The sequence below is a fragment of the Thamnophis sirtalis genome, unplaced genomic scaffold (assembly GCF_051295495.1).
Source record: "Thamnophis sirtalis isolate CommonGarterSnake01/CBP01778 unplaced genomic scaffold, rThaSir2_p1.2 scaffold_3, whole genome shotgun sequence".
Lineage (NCBI taxonomy): Eukaryota > Metazoa > Chordata > Lepidosauria > Squamata > Natricidae > Thamnophis > Thamnophis sirtalis.
In genome coordinates, this window is record NW_028261383.1 from 96,465,592 (window position 1) to 96,484,125 (window position 18,534).

Below are 18,534 nucleotides of genomic sequence, written 5' to 3' on the forward strand. Positions count from 1 at the left end.
ATCATCCCCGGGCAGCGTTTCCAAGCGTTACCTGAAGAAACCACCGTGCTCGCCTCGTCCGCTCTCCGGCCTTTTACCTGAAAATTAAGTTAAGCAGGAGTTTTTATTAATCATTATCATTATGGCGCGGAAAACATTGCAAGGCTGCAGACGGCTGGGCGGATGAAGTCATTTCCCCAAGCCCGCCGTTTCTCCGCTGCGCCTAACCTTAAAGCGCGGCCGTCAGCTCGGGGGGGTTTCGCCGGCGCGCGGTTCCTATAGCTTGCCATGCAGGGGTTTTGCAGGAGCCATGCAGGGGATGGCCTTGGAGGCGATCCTCTAGACACGCTCGCCTTGGGCGCAAGTGCCGGCGCTTCGGTCGCAGAGAGAGGGTTGGGGGTGTCTTACCGCTCGGAGGGCATGTATAGGATCGCGCGGCGAGGCGCTCTCGGCGCGCAAGGGCAATGGTAGGGGGGGTAAGGAAGGAAGAGGGCGCATGTCACGGTTCAGCGGGAGTCGGGTCATTAGGAGCCGGGAGAGCTTGTGGGCAAGCAGCAAAGCAGGAGAAGCGTGGGAGCAGCAACAGCCCCGGGGATGGCGGGAGGCAAAGGCGCAACCAAAGGCTGAGTCTGGCCATACGACGGTCGCAACGTACAAGAAACCCCACAGGCTAAACCCTGAGCGTCTCCCTTGCCCGGGGAAGGAGCGGCGTCCGCACATAAGAACAAGCAACGCGACTCCGCGCTTTCTAGAACAGACCCTGGCACTTCTGGTCCCGCCCTCCCATTGCTGATGCACTTGGCGTTCTGCGCTCCTATTGAGCGGTTGCCACGTCGGAAACCCCGCCTTCTCTCCCCCCCCTCCGCGCTTCTGGCAGAAAACCTAGGAAAAGCTCAGGCGATGCCGTAATGCTTCCAAGAGCTGCACCCTCAACTTTCGAAACAGCTGGGCCGGCTGGAAACATGGTCCCATCATCTCGCCTCGTCTTGCCGTTTATCTACTAATGCACACCCGTAGTGGGATTAATTTTTTTTTACTACCGGTTCTGTGGGCATTGCTGGCTTTGTGGGCATGGCAGGGGAAGGTTATTGCAAAATCCCCATTCCCTCCCCACCCCACTAACCTGCTTTCCAACTGATCAGGGCAACAAAAGATCAGCTGGGAGGTAGGGTGGGGGCGGGGGCAGCCTATTTGCCGGTTCTCTGAACTACTCAAAATTTCCACTACCAGTTCTCCAGATCCTGTCAGAACTGGCTCAATACCACCTCTGATGCACACATTTACTTTACAACGTGATGGTTCATAGCTAAGAACTCTATGGACAACAGGTGTTTCCGCAGAAGAAATGGTGAGAAACAACCAGTGGAAATCTGCAGAATAGGCCCATGTGTCTAGGTTCAAGTGTGGTCCTAATGTAAGCATGACTATTGAATGAGCTGTTCACATTAGTCTAAAGTGATGTTTGTTCCTCGACCTTGGCAGCTTGAAGATGTGTGGACTTCAACTCCCAGAATTCCCCAGCCATCATGCTGGAAGGTGAAATTCACACACCTTCTGGGCTGCCAAGATTGAGTCTGAACCAAGACTGGCTTCATCTGTCATACTAACTACCGGTAAGTCATAATGTGGTTCAGTTCTCTTGCAATGTATGTAGCCAGCCATCGATATTTTTTTTAAAAAAAATTTTTTTTTATTAAAGTGGTTTTCAACAGAAAAACAACTTTTAAGTTGAATGTAAGAAGAATAAAGAAAAATAGTAAGGGAGGAGTAAAAAGAATTTGGAAAGAAAAAGAAACAAACAATTAAAAAAAAACCTTTACAGAAAGTGCTTGTATTCAAAACCAAAAGTGGTTTTGAATGCATTTTTAAAATTCTCTCTCTTTAAGGTTACATCATAATTTCCTTTTTCCCATAACCTACCATTTCTAATCATCAAGTTTAAAAATCAGAAGTTCGGGTTTTGTTGTTTTTTTTTCAGCAAAAAGTTCATAACGGTTTTCCAGTCATTAATAAATGTAGAAGTTGAGCTTTCTCCAAGTGGAAAGGTAAAATGTGCTCTTAAATAGAACTTTGTTTTGATGGCTTCAAAGCAATTCTTCCATTTTAATTTATACAGGCTACAGTATTAGTAATGGGGATTGTAAAACCTGAAACATAAACTTATCTTCTGAATGTATGTACATCACATTTCCTATGCAAAATATTTTCAGAGAAATGAAAGAAAAAGAACTGTAGAATTGTAGTTTATATCACAAATCAGAAATATATATGAGTAAAAGATACATTCTTCTTCTTTATATATTGGATAGATATCATTATATTATTGCTTGGGAAAATATCATGGATTTTTTTTATTCTTTCTGTCTTACCAGAATAAAAAAATAAGACACAAACAAATGGTTTATTGCCCCAACCCAGATATCCACTGTATGCCTGCAGCAATTTATATATGATAATTGTTTTTCACGAAGCTTAATGAGTATTAACTTTTGTCCTTTCAGTCTAAGTTGGAGCTGTACAACTGTTTGTTGTTATAATTAACATTTCTGCCCTGAGAAATTCTGGGACTCTAACTCTAGGGTGGAAGTCAGACAAAAAACAAAACATGTATTATCTGATGACTCAAAATCCACAATTGGAGACTCGGTCAGGTGCAGGATGCAAGCATATAAAGCAGAGTACATATCACAGCATCACATGTGGGCTGGATGGCTGTGGTGTGTGCTGTGGGCCATCCCAAAGTTGCCTCAGCTGGGAACATTTTGGGCAGCACTGGGAAAGAAATCTGAGAAGATTCGCCTACTGGCTGGCTTGAAGCAATTTGCTGCCACCCAAATTACTTTCTGACGGTGAATTGGAGGTTCGCTTTGCTTTAGCGAAATGAATCCTGTTGCCTCCATGACCCTGAGTGTAGCACTGAAATCCACTCACTTTGCACAGGCTTAGTGAACTGAATGTGAAGAACTGGAGACTACAGAACAGAGTAATTAATGCTATGATCTTTCCAATTATAGTGTACTGCTGTGAAAGTTGGACATTGAGAATGATGGAAAGGAGAGAAAAGAATGAATTATAGATCAGATAGCTATTATCTGAGTACCATGGACTGTGAAAAGACCCAAGTGATCCATGCATGAGCAAGTAAAGAATGACTCACTCACTCACTCACTCACTCTTCCTTCCTTCCTTCCTTCCTTCCTTCCTTCCTTCCTTCCTTCCTTCCTTCCTTCCTTCCTTCCTTCCTTCCTTCCTTCCTTCCTTCCTTCGATAGTTGCCCAACTCACACATTGTGTGACTCTGGACAGCATGCCACATTAAAAATCCACAGTTAAAAATCATGGACTTTCAGAAAAGCAATAAGGTGGAAGCCAATCTTATTTCTGGGGGAATGAAGTTTCACAGAAGAGACACTGTTCCTAGGTCCAACCAGATGTAGTTGATAGTGGAGATCTACAACATGCTCTGCCTTCCTCCTCTGGTGAGCCAGAGAGATGTACCATATTTTTCAGAGTATAAGACACACTCCCACCCCCAAAAAAGTGGGTGTCTTATACTCTGTGCATCATATACAGTTAATGTTGCCGAAGCTTCGCCCATCCACTAGCCCCCACTCTTTGGCCTCTGCCTCCCAACAATTTGCCTTCTTGCAGCAAACAGCAAACTGTGTGGTCAGCTTCAGCATAGCCTGATTTAGCACCAGCACCTGATTGGCAGTTGGATCTGCCAGCCGGAATATATCCTATCAGTTGTTCCAGGCTGCAAGGATTGCCGCTGCCCATTGGCGCCATCTCCGCCCATCGGCACTGCTACCTATCGCTGCCTCCAGGCGCCCATTTTTGGCCTCCGTGCATCCTGTTTTCAGCCCGTTCCAGACATTGGGGCTAGATGGCGGCGATGGCAGCAATAACCAGCACTTTGAATAGCACTCTGAAGCAAATTGGTAACTGGTGTAGCTCGTGCAAAAGTGGAGATTTGTGTGCATGCTTGGACTTGGATAAAATCATTTGAGCCAATGCATTTTGAGCGGAGTAGATGCCAATGGAAGCTTCAGGATGCTCTTCAAGGGCTGCTTCACACAGAGTATAGTACAATAGTTCACAGGGGAGTCCGCATAAAATGGAGTGACCATGAAAAGATCTGTTGGTCCAGGAAATGGCATCACTGGCATATAAGATCCCATTGTGCAAAGGCTCTCCTGGCCATGACCAGCATTGGCTCTTTAAGCAAAAGTTGCGAGTGCAGGAGAATCCCCAGATTATGGATTGGGTTTGTCTGGGGTTTCTCCTGGACTCGCAACTTTTGAACCCCATCCACAACCAAAAATGGTAATTCCATCAATGAGTTCTAGACCTAGAGCTCCAAGCACCAAGAAGAGGTAGTCACAGCATTGCTTAATTCACTATAGGTAGAGATATACAATTGAATATTATCAGCATATTGATGATATCCCAACCCAATGTGACAGATAGCCTCACCTAGCCGTTTCATGTAAATGTTAAAACAGGAGTGGAGAAAGCACTAACTCTTGAGGGATTTTGCAAACCATGGGCCAAGGGTCAAATCTCTTGTTCCCAATCAACACTAACTGGAAATGGCCTCAAAGAAAGAAAGAAAGCCAGGACAATATGGTGCCCCTCCACTTCCAGTCCCCCAACCTATTCCAGAAGAATACCATGGTTACTGGTATTGAAAGTCACTGAGAACTTAAGTAGGGCAAGGATGGATGCACTACCCTCATCCTGCATCCACTGGAGATCATTCAAAAAATGCAACTAATGCTATTTAAATCCCATATCCAGGCCTAAATGCTAGTTAATTAATTTCCCCCCTGATTGTCTGGAGCTGCAGTGCAACCACTTTCTCAACCACCTTCTCCAGGAAGGGAAGTTCGAAGATAAGACAAAAATTGTGATGGTTTCTTAAACAGGGAATGAACCACAGCATCCTTAAAGGGCTGAGGCACCATCCTCTCCTCCAGAGATGTATGACCACCACCCACAGCTACCTACATGTTACTTCCCAAGAAGTTTTATCAGCCAGGAAGGACAAATCTCTAAAACACAGGTGGCTGAGCTTACATTCTGTATTATCCTGTTCATTTCTTCAGAGCAACAAGGTCTATCCATTCTTAGATAAGTAGGCAAGCACCTGCCCTGGGCATCTCCACTGGATCAATGTCCACACCAACATCCAATTGGAAACAAATCTGAACACTTCATTTGGCAGAAAATCAGCAAATCCTCCATGACCCACCTCCCCAGATCAACCTGAAGAGGGCCATTGGGCAATTATCTACAGAGACAATTTGTGCTGTGAATTATTTATGCTTCATCACACAAATTGTCATGAGGTAGGCTTTAATAGTAGCTCTTACCCATGTTTCGTTGAGTTCATCTTCCACTAGCAATGCTTTAGATGTCATTTGATCCACTTCCTCTTTCTCTCTGCCTCTGATACCACAAGGCCTAACGAGATCCATGAGTCAAGAGAAGCCTTGTGATATCTGAGGCATGGAGAAAACCCAAAATCAAAATTTCATTTTTTTTTACCTCAAGCACAAAATCCAGAAGTGGTTTCCAAGTAGAAATGAAAGTATTTATATTTTTTTCTTTGATCAAAGCAATCAATTTAGCCATCTCTACAGTGGTGGGTTTCAAATATTTTAGAACCACTTATGTAGTTGTGGCTTGCTTTGTGGGTGTGGCTTGCTGGCCATGTGATTGGGTGGGAGTGGCTTGCCGGCCATGTGACCGGATGGGAGTGGCTTGCCAGCCATGTGACTGGGTGGGAGTGGCCAACTTGTAAAATGTAGTGAAACTCATTTAACAACGCTCTTGCTTAGCAACCAAAATGTTGGCTCAGAAACTCTGGCATTTGAAGCACGCATGTTTTAAAGCTGTCAAGTTACAACACCCTTGCACACCTAACCCTTTAGAAAAAAAACCCCAGGGGTGTTCAAACTTGACAGCTTTAAGACTTGTGGACTTCAACTCCCAGAATTCCTCCTCTTGCTCTTCATCTTGATGATGTGCAAAAGGGCAGGGGGAGGGAGCTGAAATTGGTTCTAAATGGCACTGTATATTTGTGGAACCTCTTCTATAGAAGAGGGTAGAACTGGCAGGAACCCACCCCTGCATCTCTACTAAACTCTTATCAGTTTTTGTAGCCATTCATCCATTGTGGGAATCGAGGTGATCTTCCATTTCTGTGCCTAGAATAGTCTTGCTGCCGTCAACATATATAACATCAAAGTTCCGAATTTTTTTTTCTAAATCTTCTTCCATTAAATCCAAAAGAAAAGTGTCTGGTTTTCTTCCTATATTCACTTAGAATTTTCTGTATTCCGATATGACTCCTACTGTAATATTTCTTTGCTTTATCACACACCCACATCCTTAAATGATAAAAAGTCCCTTCTGTACATTTACATTTCCAACATTCATTTGTGGTAACTTTATACATTCTTGACAATTTGTCTGGAGTTAAACACTAACAATACATCAAATTTTCTTTTAAATTATAGTTTAATGTAACCTTTATTCCACATATTCTACCACTGTTCAAGCATTACATTATATCCAAAATTCCTTGTCCACTGAATCATACAATGCTTTACTTCTTCATTTTCCAGATTTAAATCCAATAACACTTTATAGACTTTAGCAATAATATGTTCATCTCTACCACACAGTATAATATCAGCTAATTTTTAACAAAGTTAAACCCATGACTCTAAATTTATCTAATTTAAATCTTTCTTTCAATTGCAAATATGTAAACCAATGACAAATATGACCTTCTGATTCTATTCCTCCATAGACTTGAGAGTAGGGTCCCCTAAATTAAAAGATATTATTTTACCTTGAGTCTACCAGTTCGGCCTCATCATCATTTCTTTTCTTAAAAAAGCTTCCTGTGGGGAGGACCAAAAAGGCACCTTCGTGAAAAACCATGTTTTATATTTATTCCAAACTCTCAAAATAGCACGTCTGACAAAATGATGGTTGAAGTAAACATTTACTTTAACTTTATCCTACCATAGGTAACCGTGCCAACCAAATCTTAAGTCCAGTCGCCTCTTATTCTGAAGGTTTATCCTTTAACTGAATTCCTGAAAGGGCTTTGTCAACTTGGATTCCAGCCATGCCCAATTTTGGAGTGTAAGCCTAGGTATGCTATGCAAAACCCAGTCCTCCAGCCAGTGGAATGTACTCCTCCCTGAGTTGTAATGCACAGCAATCTTACTGTATTTGGATAATCGTATATTCCAGGAAATACAGGGTTCTGTTAGCAGAGTTTTGGAAGTGATTTGCCATCACCTTCTTTGCAGATCTTGTTTCAATATCCAAGGCTAGCCTTAAGGCCTGATAATTTTCCTTACCTTCGAAAACCAGCCATAATCAGACAAGTGTTGTCACTTTCCTGGAATCAAATTAAATTTCCAATTCTTATATGTCAGTCACTAAGCAGAAACACAGATTTTTCAGCAGGAGGCATACACTTTAAAATTTGCCTGCAGGACTATAATTAGCATGCTTTGATTTCTGGCTTTTCTTCCTGATTATTTCCACAGATGCATGTTCATTCATGAGAAATATAAAAGGAAAGCTCAAATTTCCACTCAGATTACAAAATAGAGTTTATTCAAACTATTCAACAGCCTGCTTAGTTAGTGAAATGGTACTCGAGTTCGTGGAATTGTTCATATTTCTTCCAGTATACTTAGGAAACAATTTAATGACACAAGTGAAAATAAAAGTGCATTTCTATATACCGGTAACTATTCTATCTGTCAGATTCATGGATTCATTGACAGGCTGAAAGATTATATCTTCTTTTTAAGGTGTGTATTTGTGTTTAAAGGGACGCAGTGGCTCAGTGGCTAAGATGCTGAGCTGGTCGATCAGAAAGATTGGCAGTTTGGCGGTTCGACTCCCTAGCATTGCGTAATGGAGTGAGCTCCCATTACTTGTCCCAACTTCTGTCAACCTAGCAGTTCAAAAGCATGTAAAAGTGCAAGTAGCAAAATAGGAACCACCTTTGATGTGAACGTAACAGCGTTCTGTGCGTCTTCGGCGTTTAGTCATGCATGTGACCACAGAGATGTCTTCGGACAGCGCTGGCTCTTCGGCTTTGAAATGGAGATGAGCACTGCCCCCTAGAGTCGGGAATGACTAGCACATATGTGTGAGGAGAACCTTTACATTTATTTGTGTTCTAATTTAAAGATTGTCTATAACTGCTGTTTGTATTCATCCTTGATTTGTGGTGTTATTATTTATATATTAAATATTTAATCTTGTGCATTATTATTATTATTATTATTATACAATTGTATCACAGCGGCCAGTAGTTTTGCCAGATTTGGCATTGGTTACTAGTCGGGCCCCACCCAGGGGCCTAGGACGTCGTAACGTATTTTCTTAATATGCGTGCAGATCCAAGCAGTGCGGCTTTCTGCATTTGACTGATGGTGATTTTGTCAATTTTTAACTGTTTTAAATGTAATTCCAGTGCTTTTGGAATAGCACCCAGTGTGCCAATTACCACTGGAATTATCACTGCTGGTTTGTGCCATAGTAGTTGAATTTCGATTTTTAAGTCCTGGTATCTTGCGATTTTTTCATGTTCCTTCTCGGCGACCCTGCTATCACCTGGTATTGCGATGTCTATGATTGTGACCTTATCTTTCTCAACCAGTGTGATGTCTGGTGTATTATGCGCCAGTATTTTGTCGGTTTGTATATGGAAATCCCACAAGATCTTGACCATCTGATTTTCAGTGACTTTTTCAGGCTGATGTTCCCACCAGTTTGTTGCTGTTTTAATATTATAATTTTTGCACAAATTCCAATGGATCATTTGTGCTACTGAATTGTGCCGCAATTTATAATCAGTCTGCGGGATTTTTTACAGCAGCTGAGTATGTGATCAACAGTTTCATCAGCTTCTTTGCAAACTCTGCATTTGGCATCATCAGAGGATTTTTCGATTTTGGCCTTAATGGCATTTGTGCGGATAGCTTGTTCTTGCGCAGCTAGGATTAGTGACTCAGTTTCTTTCTTTAATGTACCTGTTGTTAACCATAACCAAGTTTGTTCACTGTCCACTTTATCTTTTATTTTTTCCAGAAATTGGCCATGCAGTGCTTTGTTCTGCCAACTCTCCATTCTTGATTTTATCACATCTTTTCTGTATTCTTGTTTCGTCTGTTGGGCCTTCAGTAGATTTTTGTTCTTTACTTCGATTAATAGATGTTCTTGACTTTCTTTTAAATAATCAGCCAGTGCATGTTTTTCTTCTTCAACTGTTTGCTTCACTTGTAATAATCCTCTGCCACCTGATTTTCGGGGCAGATATAGTCTATCAGTATCACCACGTGGGTGTAAACTGTAGTGCATTGTCATTAGTATCCTGGTTTTTCGGTCCAAAAGGTCCAAATCAGTTTGTGTCCAGTTAACTATACCAGCTGTGTATCTTATAACTGGTATTGCGCAGGTATTTATGGCCTTGATTGTATTTCCACCATTCAATTTAGATTTCAAAATTTTCCTAACTCTGTTGGTATACTCTCACCTGACAATAGTTTTTACTTCTCCATGCTTGATGTTATCCAACTGCAGAATGCCTAAGTATTTGTAGGCTTCATTTTCTTTGCATTTAATTAATTGGCCATTGGGCATTTCAATTCCCTCACATGCAGTGATTTTGCCCCTTTTTATGGATACAGTAGCGCATTTTTCCATGCCAAACTGCATTGAAATATCGGTGCTGAATACTCGGACTGTGTTTGTCAATGATTGGATTTCTATTTCTGACTTTCCATAGAGTTTCAAATCATCCATATATAGTAAATGCGAAATTTTTTCAGCTTCTTTGGCTGTTTGGTAGCCTAATTTCATTTTTTTTTTAAGATTACTGATAGTGGGATCATTGCGATGATGAAGAGAAGAGGTGAAAGTGAATCACCCTGGAAAATTCCTCGCTTGATATTAACCATTCCGTAGATCTCATTCCCTACTGCCAACTCAGTTCTCCATTGTTTCATCACCTTTTCAGTAAAGGATGTAATATTTTTGCTAATGCCAGTTGTTTCTAAGCATTTTATGATCCAACTATGTGGCAGTGAGTCAAATGCCTTTTTGTAATCAATCCAGACCATATTCAAGTTCGTTTTTCTGTTCTTACAATTTTCTAATATCATTTTATCAATTAGAAGCTGATCTTTTGTGCCCCTGCTCCTTCTTTTGTTGCCTTTTTGCTCTACTGGCAAGATGTTGTTTGTTTCCAAATAATCCATCATGTTTTTTTTTTTATCAAAGATTCTTTTATTACATTTTCATTTTCCTTTATACAATCACTTAAATACTGTGCAGTTAAAAAAAAAGAAGAATAAACAACTCATAACACTTCTATCCTACATACACCCTTCCTTCTACCCCTCCAACTTTCATTTCTCCCTTCCAACAATCCCCTCTTCTACTTCCCCTCCCCCTCAGCCATTCCTTTATCCCCTTCCCACCATCTCACCCTCCTTACATTCCCTTCTCACTCCCTCTTAATTCCCCCCTCTTCTTTCCCTCTACACCTCGCTTCGGTGTATTTCTAGTATTCATTGGTCTATTTGTTTTGTACTAAAACAAAAGAAAAATAAAAGGAAAAGAAAGAAGAAAAGAAAAAAAGAAAAAGCAACAGTATCCAAGTGCATTCATTGTTACTTCGACCCTACCCCCACCCACCCCCTGAACCCCCCTCCCTGACCCCCTTCCGACTTCCCAGGTCCCATTCCCGGCATCGTTCTTTATCAAGCAAAGTCTGGAGTATATTGAAACCAAATAGATTAGAAGTTACAAAATAATAAAAAATAATAAAAAATAAAGAACAAAAAAGAAAAGAATAATAAAAAGAGGGAAAAAAGGAGGGGGGTAACCCCCCCCCCCAAGAAAGAGAAGTCAATATACTCTCTAACATTAAACTCAGCTTCTCATTATTTTTAAAATTTTAAACAATGTCTTTACCTGCTTCCGCATATAAATTCTATACCTCCCATCCTGCCTTTACCCGTGTCCGCATATATATTTTATCCTCATCCATTGCTCCTCTCATATTTACTCCACCCTCGTGTAGACTCTCCAGATAATCTTTCTTAACCTTGTATTCAAATAACAATTTATACAAAAATCAGCTTACATTCTGAATCAAGATAATCTAATTGAACTTTCACTACCCTTCCATCTACCCCACGCACCCGACTACATTCATCCCAAACCACAATCCAAGAAAACTATGATCTCCGCTCTCCTCGCCCCAAAGAGTAGATCATGCGCAGTTTAAATTAAGATTCAAACAAGTCTTATATAAGTCCCATATAATATATATCCAAATTCAGCACCGCTTCTTTCAGTCTCAATATCTCTTCATCGGTATACAGCTTTGTCATTTTATACCAGACAGGAGTCCTGAAATTTTATTCAAATTAAAAATTTAGGAAGTATTTTAAAGGCATAGCTGGATCTTTATTCTTTACTCTTCTGCCCTTCCGGAAAGGGAAAGCAACACCCGCCGCCTTGTAGCCACGTGTCCCGCTGCTTATCTTCTCCTTCTCCTTGTCTTTCTCCAAGTCCGGATGAATCAGGAAGTCCCGCCTTCAGGGTTTTGTAGTAAAAATCTCGGGCTTCGCAAACAGAATTGAGACGATATTTTTGGTTCTCAAATGTGACTGTGATACCAGATGGCACTTCCCATTTATATTGTATCTGAGAATCTCTTGAGTTTTTCAGTTAAGAAAGTGTAGTCTCTCCTTGCTCTTAATATTTGAGATGGTATTTCTTTAAAAACAATCAAGTCCTGTCCATCGATTCGCAGCCTGTTATTGTAAAACTTCTGTATTATCGCATTTCTGGATTCTCTTGTGGTGAAATATATAATTATGTCCCTCAGAAGCTGTCGTTGTTTTGCTACACACGAGTTCTGGCGATAAATTTTTTGAATCTGCCAATCAAAGTTAAATCCCGGACTTCCCACCGAACGTCTGAAAGCTTCAAAAAAGGTCTGTTTCAAATTCTCCTGTTCCTTTTCACGCAATCCTCTGACTCTTATTGCAAACGCAGTCTTATTGTAATTTTTGAGCATTTTCAACTTCCTGTTGTAACGTTTGAATTTTAGATGTCAAATTAGAATTAGTTTTTTCCAAAAGTTCCAATTTGTCCTCCATTTCAGAAACATAGCCTGTCATAACAGTCATAACTCTGATCGTATCTTCCCTTGTTTGAGCAATCTTGGCATCCAGTTTATCATATAAGTCCGATAAAAGTTGTTTAATTTCCTGTCTGAACTCTTTAAGGGTTTCAAAAAGAAATTCTTGCGTTAAGAGATCTCCAGTGGAGGGTGTGGGAGGCAAGGGCAGCGATTTTGTAACAATTTCTTGAGATGTATTATTAAGGGAACGCTTAGACTGCTTCGATTTGGGAGCCATTATAAAAAAACGCACAAACAAACAAAGTCTCTGCTCCCCTCGGTTTTAAATGGGGTACTATTTATAGATTTTTAACAGTTAATAAGGAGAAGTCTTCAGGAGAATAGAGCTGATTGAGTGTGTCATATATCAAACGCAGAAGCTATAAAATCACCATCTTGTAACGCAGCTGGATAAGAAAGCCTTTTACAAAATTGAAGCTGGTATTTTGAATAGTAATAAGAAAAAAAAAATTACAACTTCAAGTTAATATTTGGTTTTGAAGCCATTTCAAAATTTATCTGCCTGCAGTTAATAAAACTCTATTGCCTGAATATGCAGCTTTAAGTGAAGAGGCTGAATTCCCCTTTTATTTTGAAGTTAAGGCTTGGCAAAACTTTCAGTGAGTAAACATTGTAACAAGACCGTTCAGCAGATTCATCACCATTTAACTTCCAGATAAGCAAAGTTAATGAAGGAATAACATTCTTGTAGAAATAAAGCTAATTAAAAAGCTTCTGCTGGCCTATTATGAAACCAAAACATGTGATAAGCAATCTCTTTTGTTTTGGATTCTTGTGAATTCTTGTGAGGATTAAGAAAAAGTGTTCATTATTACCGGAGAAACCAGCCTGCTCGGCGCCATTTTAAAAGCCTCTAAGTAAATAATTTTTCGGAGGAGAAAAAGAAAAGAAGCTAAAATGTTGATAAACAATTATTGTGCACGGAAATGGATTCAGCTCGTGATAAGATTAAATCAAACAAAACTTTGAGCAGAGTGGGGGAGTCTTACTTTGTCCTGCACAAGGCAGTTTGAAGTTCCCAGCACGGACAGCCGTTCTGCCTTGGGCTAGCCCCCCTTTCCCTGCAAGCACAAAAGCTGCAAAAATCGAAGAGCATTTGCCAGCAAAACAGTTTCTTCTTTCCTTCTTGCCTGAAGGATAAGAAAACCTGATAAGACGTCAGATGGAAGATCCTCTAAACAGGTACGTAGCCAGGAATTCGGAGGCAGCTGATTTTTTTGCTGCCACCACCAGCAAGCTCCTCCCAGGAAGCAATCCATCATGTTATCTGCAATAATGCCTGTGAGTAATTTGAAGGTTGTTGGCAAGCATGTTATTGGTCTGTAGTTTTCAGGTGTTGTTCCTTGCATTCTGAATCAAGTATGTTTTTCCAGTTGTCAACCATTCATCAATTTGGCCCTTTTGTAAAATTTCATTCTGTTGCCTGGCCAATATTGCATGTAAACTGGTCAGATATTTGAGCCAGAAACCATGTAATTGGTCCTTTCCAGGTGATGTCCAATTCTTTACCTTTTTAACTCGATTTTTGACCATCTCAGTTGTTATTTCTAATACTTGTATTTGTTTGTTGCCAATGCTTTTTTCAAAGTCATGTATCCACTTTGCTTTCTTGTTGTAATCCTTGGCATTTTCCCACAATTCTTTCCAGAATTCAACTGTGGCCTGTTTTTCTGGTTTTTCACTTTTGGTGTCACCATTCACATTAAGACTTTGATAAAAACTAAGCTAAGCTATCTTCGTTGTCTAAACTTTTATTTTTTTACCTCTTCTGTCAAACAGAAACTTGTTTCAGTTGTCTCTTCCCTTGACTTCTGCATTACTGCTTCTTTTTTGTGAGTAAGCTTCCACTTCTTAGAGATCTATCAAGATCATTCCCTTTGCACTTATCAGTCCTTCCTCAAGGCTCCCATGATTAATAAGACTACCCCTGAACCAATCTCCAGCTTCCTTTCAGCCAATCTGTAATTTCTAATTCACCATAACAAGCACCTTAAATCTTCTCAATCCTTTCTCAGAACCTATGGGGATAGAAGCCATCTCTGTGTACTGGCTGCTGCTAGGTGTTGGTCTTTAGTATCATCGATTTTAGTTTTGTTTAGTTTAGTTTTGCTTTCAGTTTAACATTTTAGCATCCTTAGACTCGTCCAAAGGTGAGGTTCTCAATTATATAGAAGATTGAAATTCTTTCATTCAACAGTTAAAGACAATATGTTCAGACTTTTTCATTCAACACAGTGTTATAAGCTGGCAAATGAAGGAGACAAAGCTAGAATGTGAGTCCTCCTCCATTCATGAAGAGCATCTAAAGAGATGCCCATGATCCTTCTTCTGACTCTGGGTTACCCATTACTTCCTTAGTGAGACAACTGCTATTAGACCCTTTGTATCATCATATACTGTGTTTATGCAGCTATTAGGTCTATTTGCAATGGCCATCCATTAAATATAGATGAAAAACACATAGACTTTACATAATTTGGCTTTTTCAGTACTCCAAAGTATGCTGAATTTCTGAACGAGGAAAAGCTTTCCATAGCTGTCTATACCTAATTATGGGCATTAAAAATTCAGCATTTTGTATGACGTCATTGCATAAATCAAATCAAATCAAATAATAAAAGCAATCTTCAGTGCATTTCCTTTTCTAATCTTCACTATTAAGGGGATATATTCCTGACTTTGGACTCAGATTTGCTCACTACCCAGAATCGTTGAGAATTAGATCATATGTAAATGTAATAAATACATCTGGTGGCTATTATCACTTTGTTAAAGTGCCAGATAAAGATCTTACTTCCCACATGGCATGTGTGTGTCAAAATAGAAAGAATTATGTTTTTAATTGTACATTTCCCAGAGTGTTCTGTGAGTGAGATGGGCAGTTTTTAATTTAGACAGACAGACAGACAAAATAGATAGAAAGCAATAGAGATGGACAGATATAAAATCTGGAAGATTGTACGTCTGGCGTCAGAAACCCCGCTACTCTTTTTGTACTTTTATAAAATTTCAGTTTCACATGCCTGAAGTTTGAAGGCAATTATCTTGGGAGAATCCTTTGGTGCTTGATTGCTTAATGTTTGATTTACTGACTGTTTTTATTTTGCAATGCCTCAGTTCATTGCATTATACTTTTTTTCATGAACAGCTAAGAAGACAGGACAAGATGAAAGACAGGACTTTCACTTTTATAAATGTGAATTAAAAAATCTACAAAATGGCTGCAAGATGTTTATTTCTTTGCTTGTTGATTGAGTTTTGTTCCACACAACTTCAATCCAACTCTGGATGATGGCTCATAATGTAAATAAAATGAGATAAAAATAATAATAAAGCTCAATTAATAAAATGCAGAATCCAGCTATATAACAGTAAAATATATGGAAAACATGCAAAAAAAAATCAAGCAAGGGGACTCCATGCACTCTAACTCAAGGTCTAGGAAAACAATCAGGTCTTTAAGGCTTTCTGGAACACCACCAGTGTGGCAGGCACCAGATCTCAGGGGTGCAGAAAGCGGATGCCATGACAGAAAAGGCATCGTTGAACCTAAAAGCTTCTGATAGATGGTACAGATTGATCAAGAATGTTGAATACATCCACTATTGTTATTATTAGCGTATGGCATTGTTATATTAGCTGGGAGACCACTATTCTACAGGAACTGGGCATGGCTCATCTAGTGAAGAGAAGAAGGACCAGGGGGGACATGATAGCAGTATTCCAATATTTGAGGGGCTGCCACAGAGAGGAAGGGGTCAAACTATTTTCCAAGGCACCCGAAGACCAGACAAGGAATAATGGATGGAAACTGATCAAGGAGACATTCAACCTAGAAATAAGGAGAAATTTTTCTGACAGTGAAAACAATCAACCAATGGACCAGCTTGCCTTCGGAAGTTGTGGGAGCTTCATCACTGGAAGCATTTAAGAAGAGATTGGACTGACATTTGTCAGAGATGGTGTAGGGTTTCTGCTTGGGTGGGGGGTTGGACTAGGTGACCTACAGTACAAGGATCCTTCCTGTTAATCTGTTATTGCAGAGTGGTAGCTTGGCTACCAATTTATCGGCTCTGTTCACCACAGATTCACCACAGGAGGGCAAACTGGCTTCGCACCAGAAAGAAAGACAAGCAGCTTTTCCTGCAGCATCCTTCTAGGCCTCCTCCCATACCCGGGCCCCCCTCATAAATGGGCACCACAACCAGGAAGGTCCAGAGCCAGCAGGAATCTCACTCCCTGCACAGAGCACCAACTCATCTCCCCATCAAAGTGGTACCAATTTATCTACTAGAACATGCTTTTGAATTGCAAGATGGCAGAAATTGAGGCAAGTGATGGGAGCTCACCTTGATACATAGTGCTAGAACTCGAACCGCTGGATCAGAGACGATCTTTAGCACCATTAAGCCATTGAGCCACCATGCCTCTCAATATATCCACTATGTCAGCTCTAACCGGTTGGGCATAAACCACTGGAGATAAGTAGCCCTTCCAATAATTGAGCCTTATGCTAGATAAAGCTTTATATATAATAACCAGCAGCTTGAATCACATCCACAAGGATATTGGCAACCACTACAACTCACAAACTAAGGTGACATGGGCACACTGCCTACTCATCACGGCCTGTACTGCTGAATTCTGGACCAGTTGTAACTCCTGAGTAGTCTTCAAGGGCAGCTTATAATACTTGAGCTGAGAAATGATAAAGTATGAGTAACTATTGAAAAAATATCCCAATGCAGGAAATGATGCAACTGGAGCACCAGATGAAACTATGCAAAGGACTTCTTTCCCAATGTTATTTGTTCTTTGAGCAGGAATTGTGAATCTCAGCAGATGAACACTGCTCTCAAATAAGGGAGTGCAATCCCATTCAAGAATAAAAGTGAAAGATCCCCAGATTTGGTTGCCTCAATATCCACAGGCAGAAGTCTATGAGTGGGTCAGCCATTCTCTCTCAGTTCAACCCAGGGGTGGGTTCCTGCCAGTTCTAACCACTTCTATAGAAGAGGCTCCACAAATCTATAGTGCCATTTAGAACCGGTTCCAGCTCCCTCCCCCCACCTGTCCACACATCATCAAGATGAAGAGCGAGAGGAGGAATTCTGGGAGTTGAAGTCCACAAGTCTTAAGCTGTCAAGTTTGAACACCCCTGGGTATTTTTTCCTAAAGGGTTAGGGGTACAAGGGTCTTGTAACTTGACAGCTTTAAGACTTGCACACTTCAATGCCAGAGTTCCTGAGCCAACAAGACTGGAGGAGGAATTATGGGAGTTGAAGTCCATAAGTCTTAAAGCTGTCAAGTTTGAACACCCCTTTGGGTTTTTTTCTAAAGGGTTAGGGGTGCAAGGGTCTTGTAACTTGACAGCTTTAAGACTTGCGTGCTTCAAATGCCAGAGTTTCTGAGCCAACATTTTGGTTGCTAAGCAAGAGCATTGTTAAGTGAGTTTCACCATATTTTACAAGTTGGCCACGCCCACCCAGTCACATGGCTGGCAAGCCACTCCCACACAATCACATGGCTGGCAAGCAGGCCACACCTGCAGAAAAGGTTCTAAAATTTTTTGAAACCCACCACTGGTTCAATCCAACATACAGGATTGTTGTTGTGGGGAAAATAGGAGGAGGAAGGAGTATTAGGAGTATATGTTTGCCACCATGAGTTACTTATAAAGTAATAAAGGTAGGATGAAAAACCCAAATAATCTGTAAAAAAAATAAATGTCTGTAGATATTGTTCACATTTCCAAGATTTGAAATAGTTTAATTTTATTATTTTATATCCTGCCTTTATTATTTCTATAAATGATACCTTCTCCCTCCTATTTTCCCCACAACAACCCTGTGAGGTGAGTTGGGCTGAGTGAGAGAGAGAGAGAGAGAGAGAGAGAGAGAGAGAGAGAGAGAGAGAGAGAGAGAGAGACTAATTTGCCCAAGATCATCCAGCTGTCTTTCATTATTGAGGCAGGGCTTGAACTCATGGTCTCTTGCTTTTTAGCATAGGGTCTTAATCATCACACCAAAGTGGTGATTACGTCTTTTCTAGATAATTTCTCTGTTAACAAATAACAACGATACATCATTCTATTTTTAAAAAAATTCTTTTTAAGGCTGGAACGCATATTTTTCCATTTTTCTAATTGTATGTTGTGGACAACATTTTAGTTTATTTTATAGTAAGTTCTTTCATTTGTTCTTCTTGTGTCTCATATTTCAGCAAAAGTTTATGCATTTTAGCAATAACATATCCATAATTCTATTTCACTTTAATCTTACTTTGTTCAAAAACAAA

At 40.4% G+C, this 18,534-nt stretch overlaps 1 protein-coding gene across 5 annotated transcripts in view; it reads right to left on the reverse strand.

Annotated features, from left to right (window-relative positions):
• P4HA2 (prolyl 4-hydroxylase subunit alpha 2) overlaps positions 1 to 755 on the reverse strand; it is a 55,853-nt gene extending 55,098 nt beyond the window's left edge. The window contains exons 1-2 of one of the 5 annotated variants that reach the window (XM_014065369.2): positions 698 to 755; positions 32 to 77 (exon numbers count right to left, since the gene is read on the reverse strand). The gene's annotated coding sequence lies outside the window, so the exon portion shown is untranslated. Of the gene's footprint in view, positions 1 to 31; positions 78 to 207; positions 489 to 634 lie in introns of those variants that run through there. The other 4 variants (XM_014065366.2, XM_014065374.2, XM_014065368.2 and 1 more) reach the window with 4 other exon arrangements.
• Between the last annotated feature and the right edge of the window lie 17,779 nt (positions 756 to 18,534).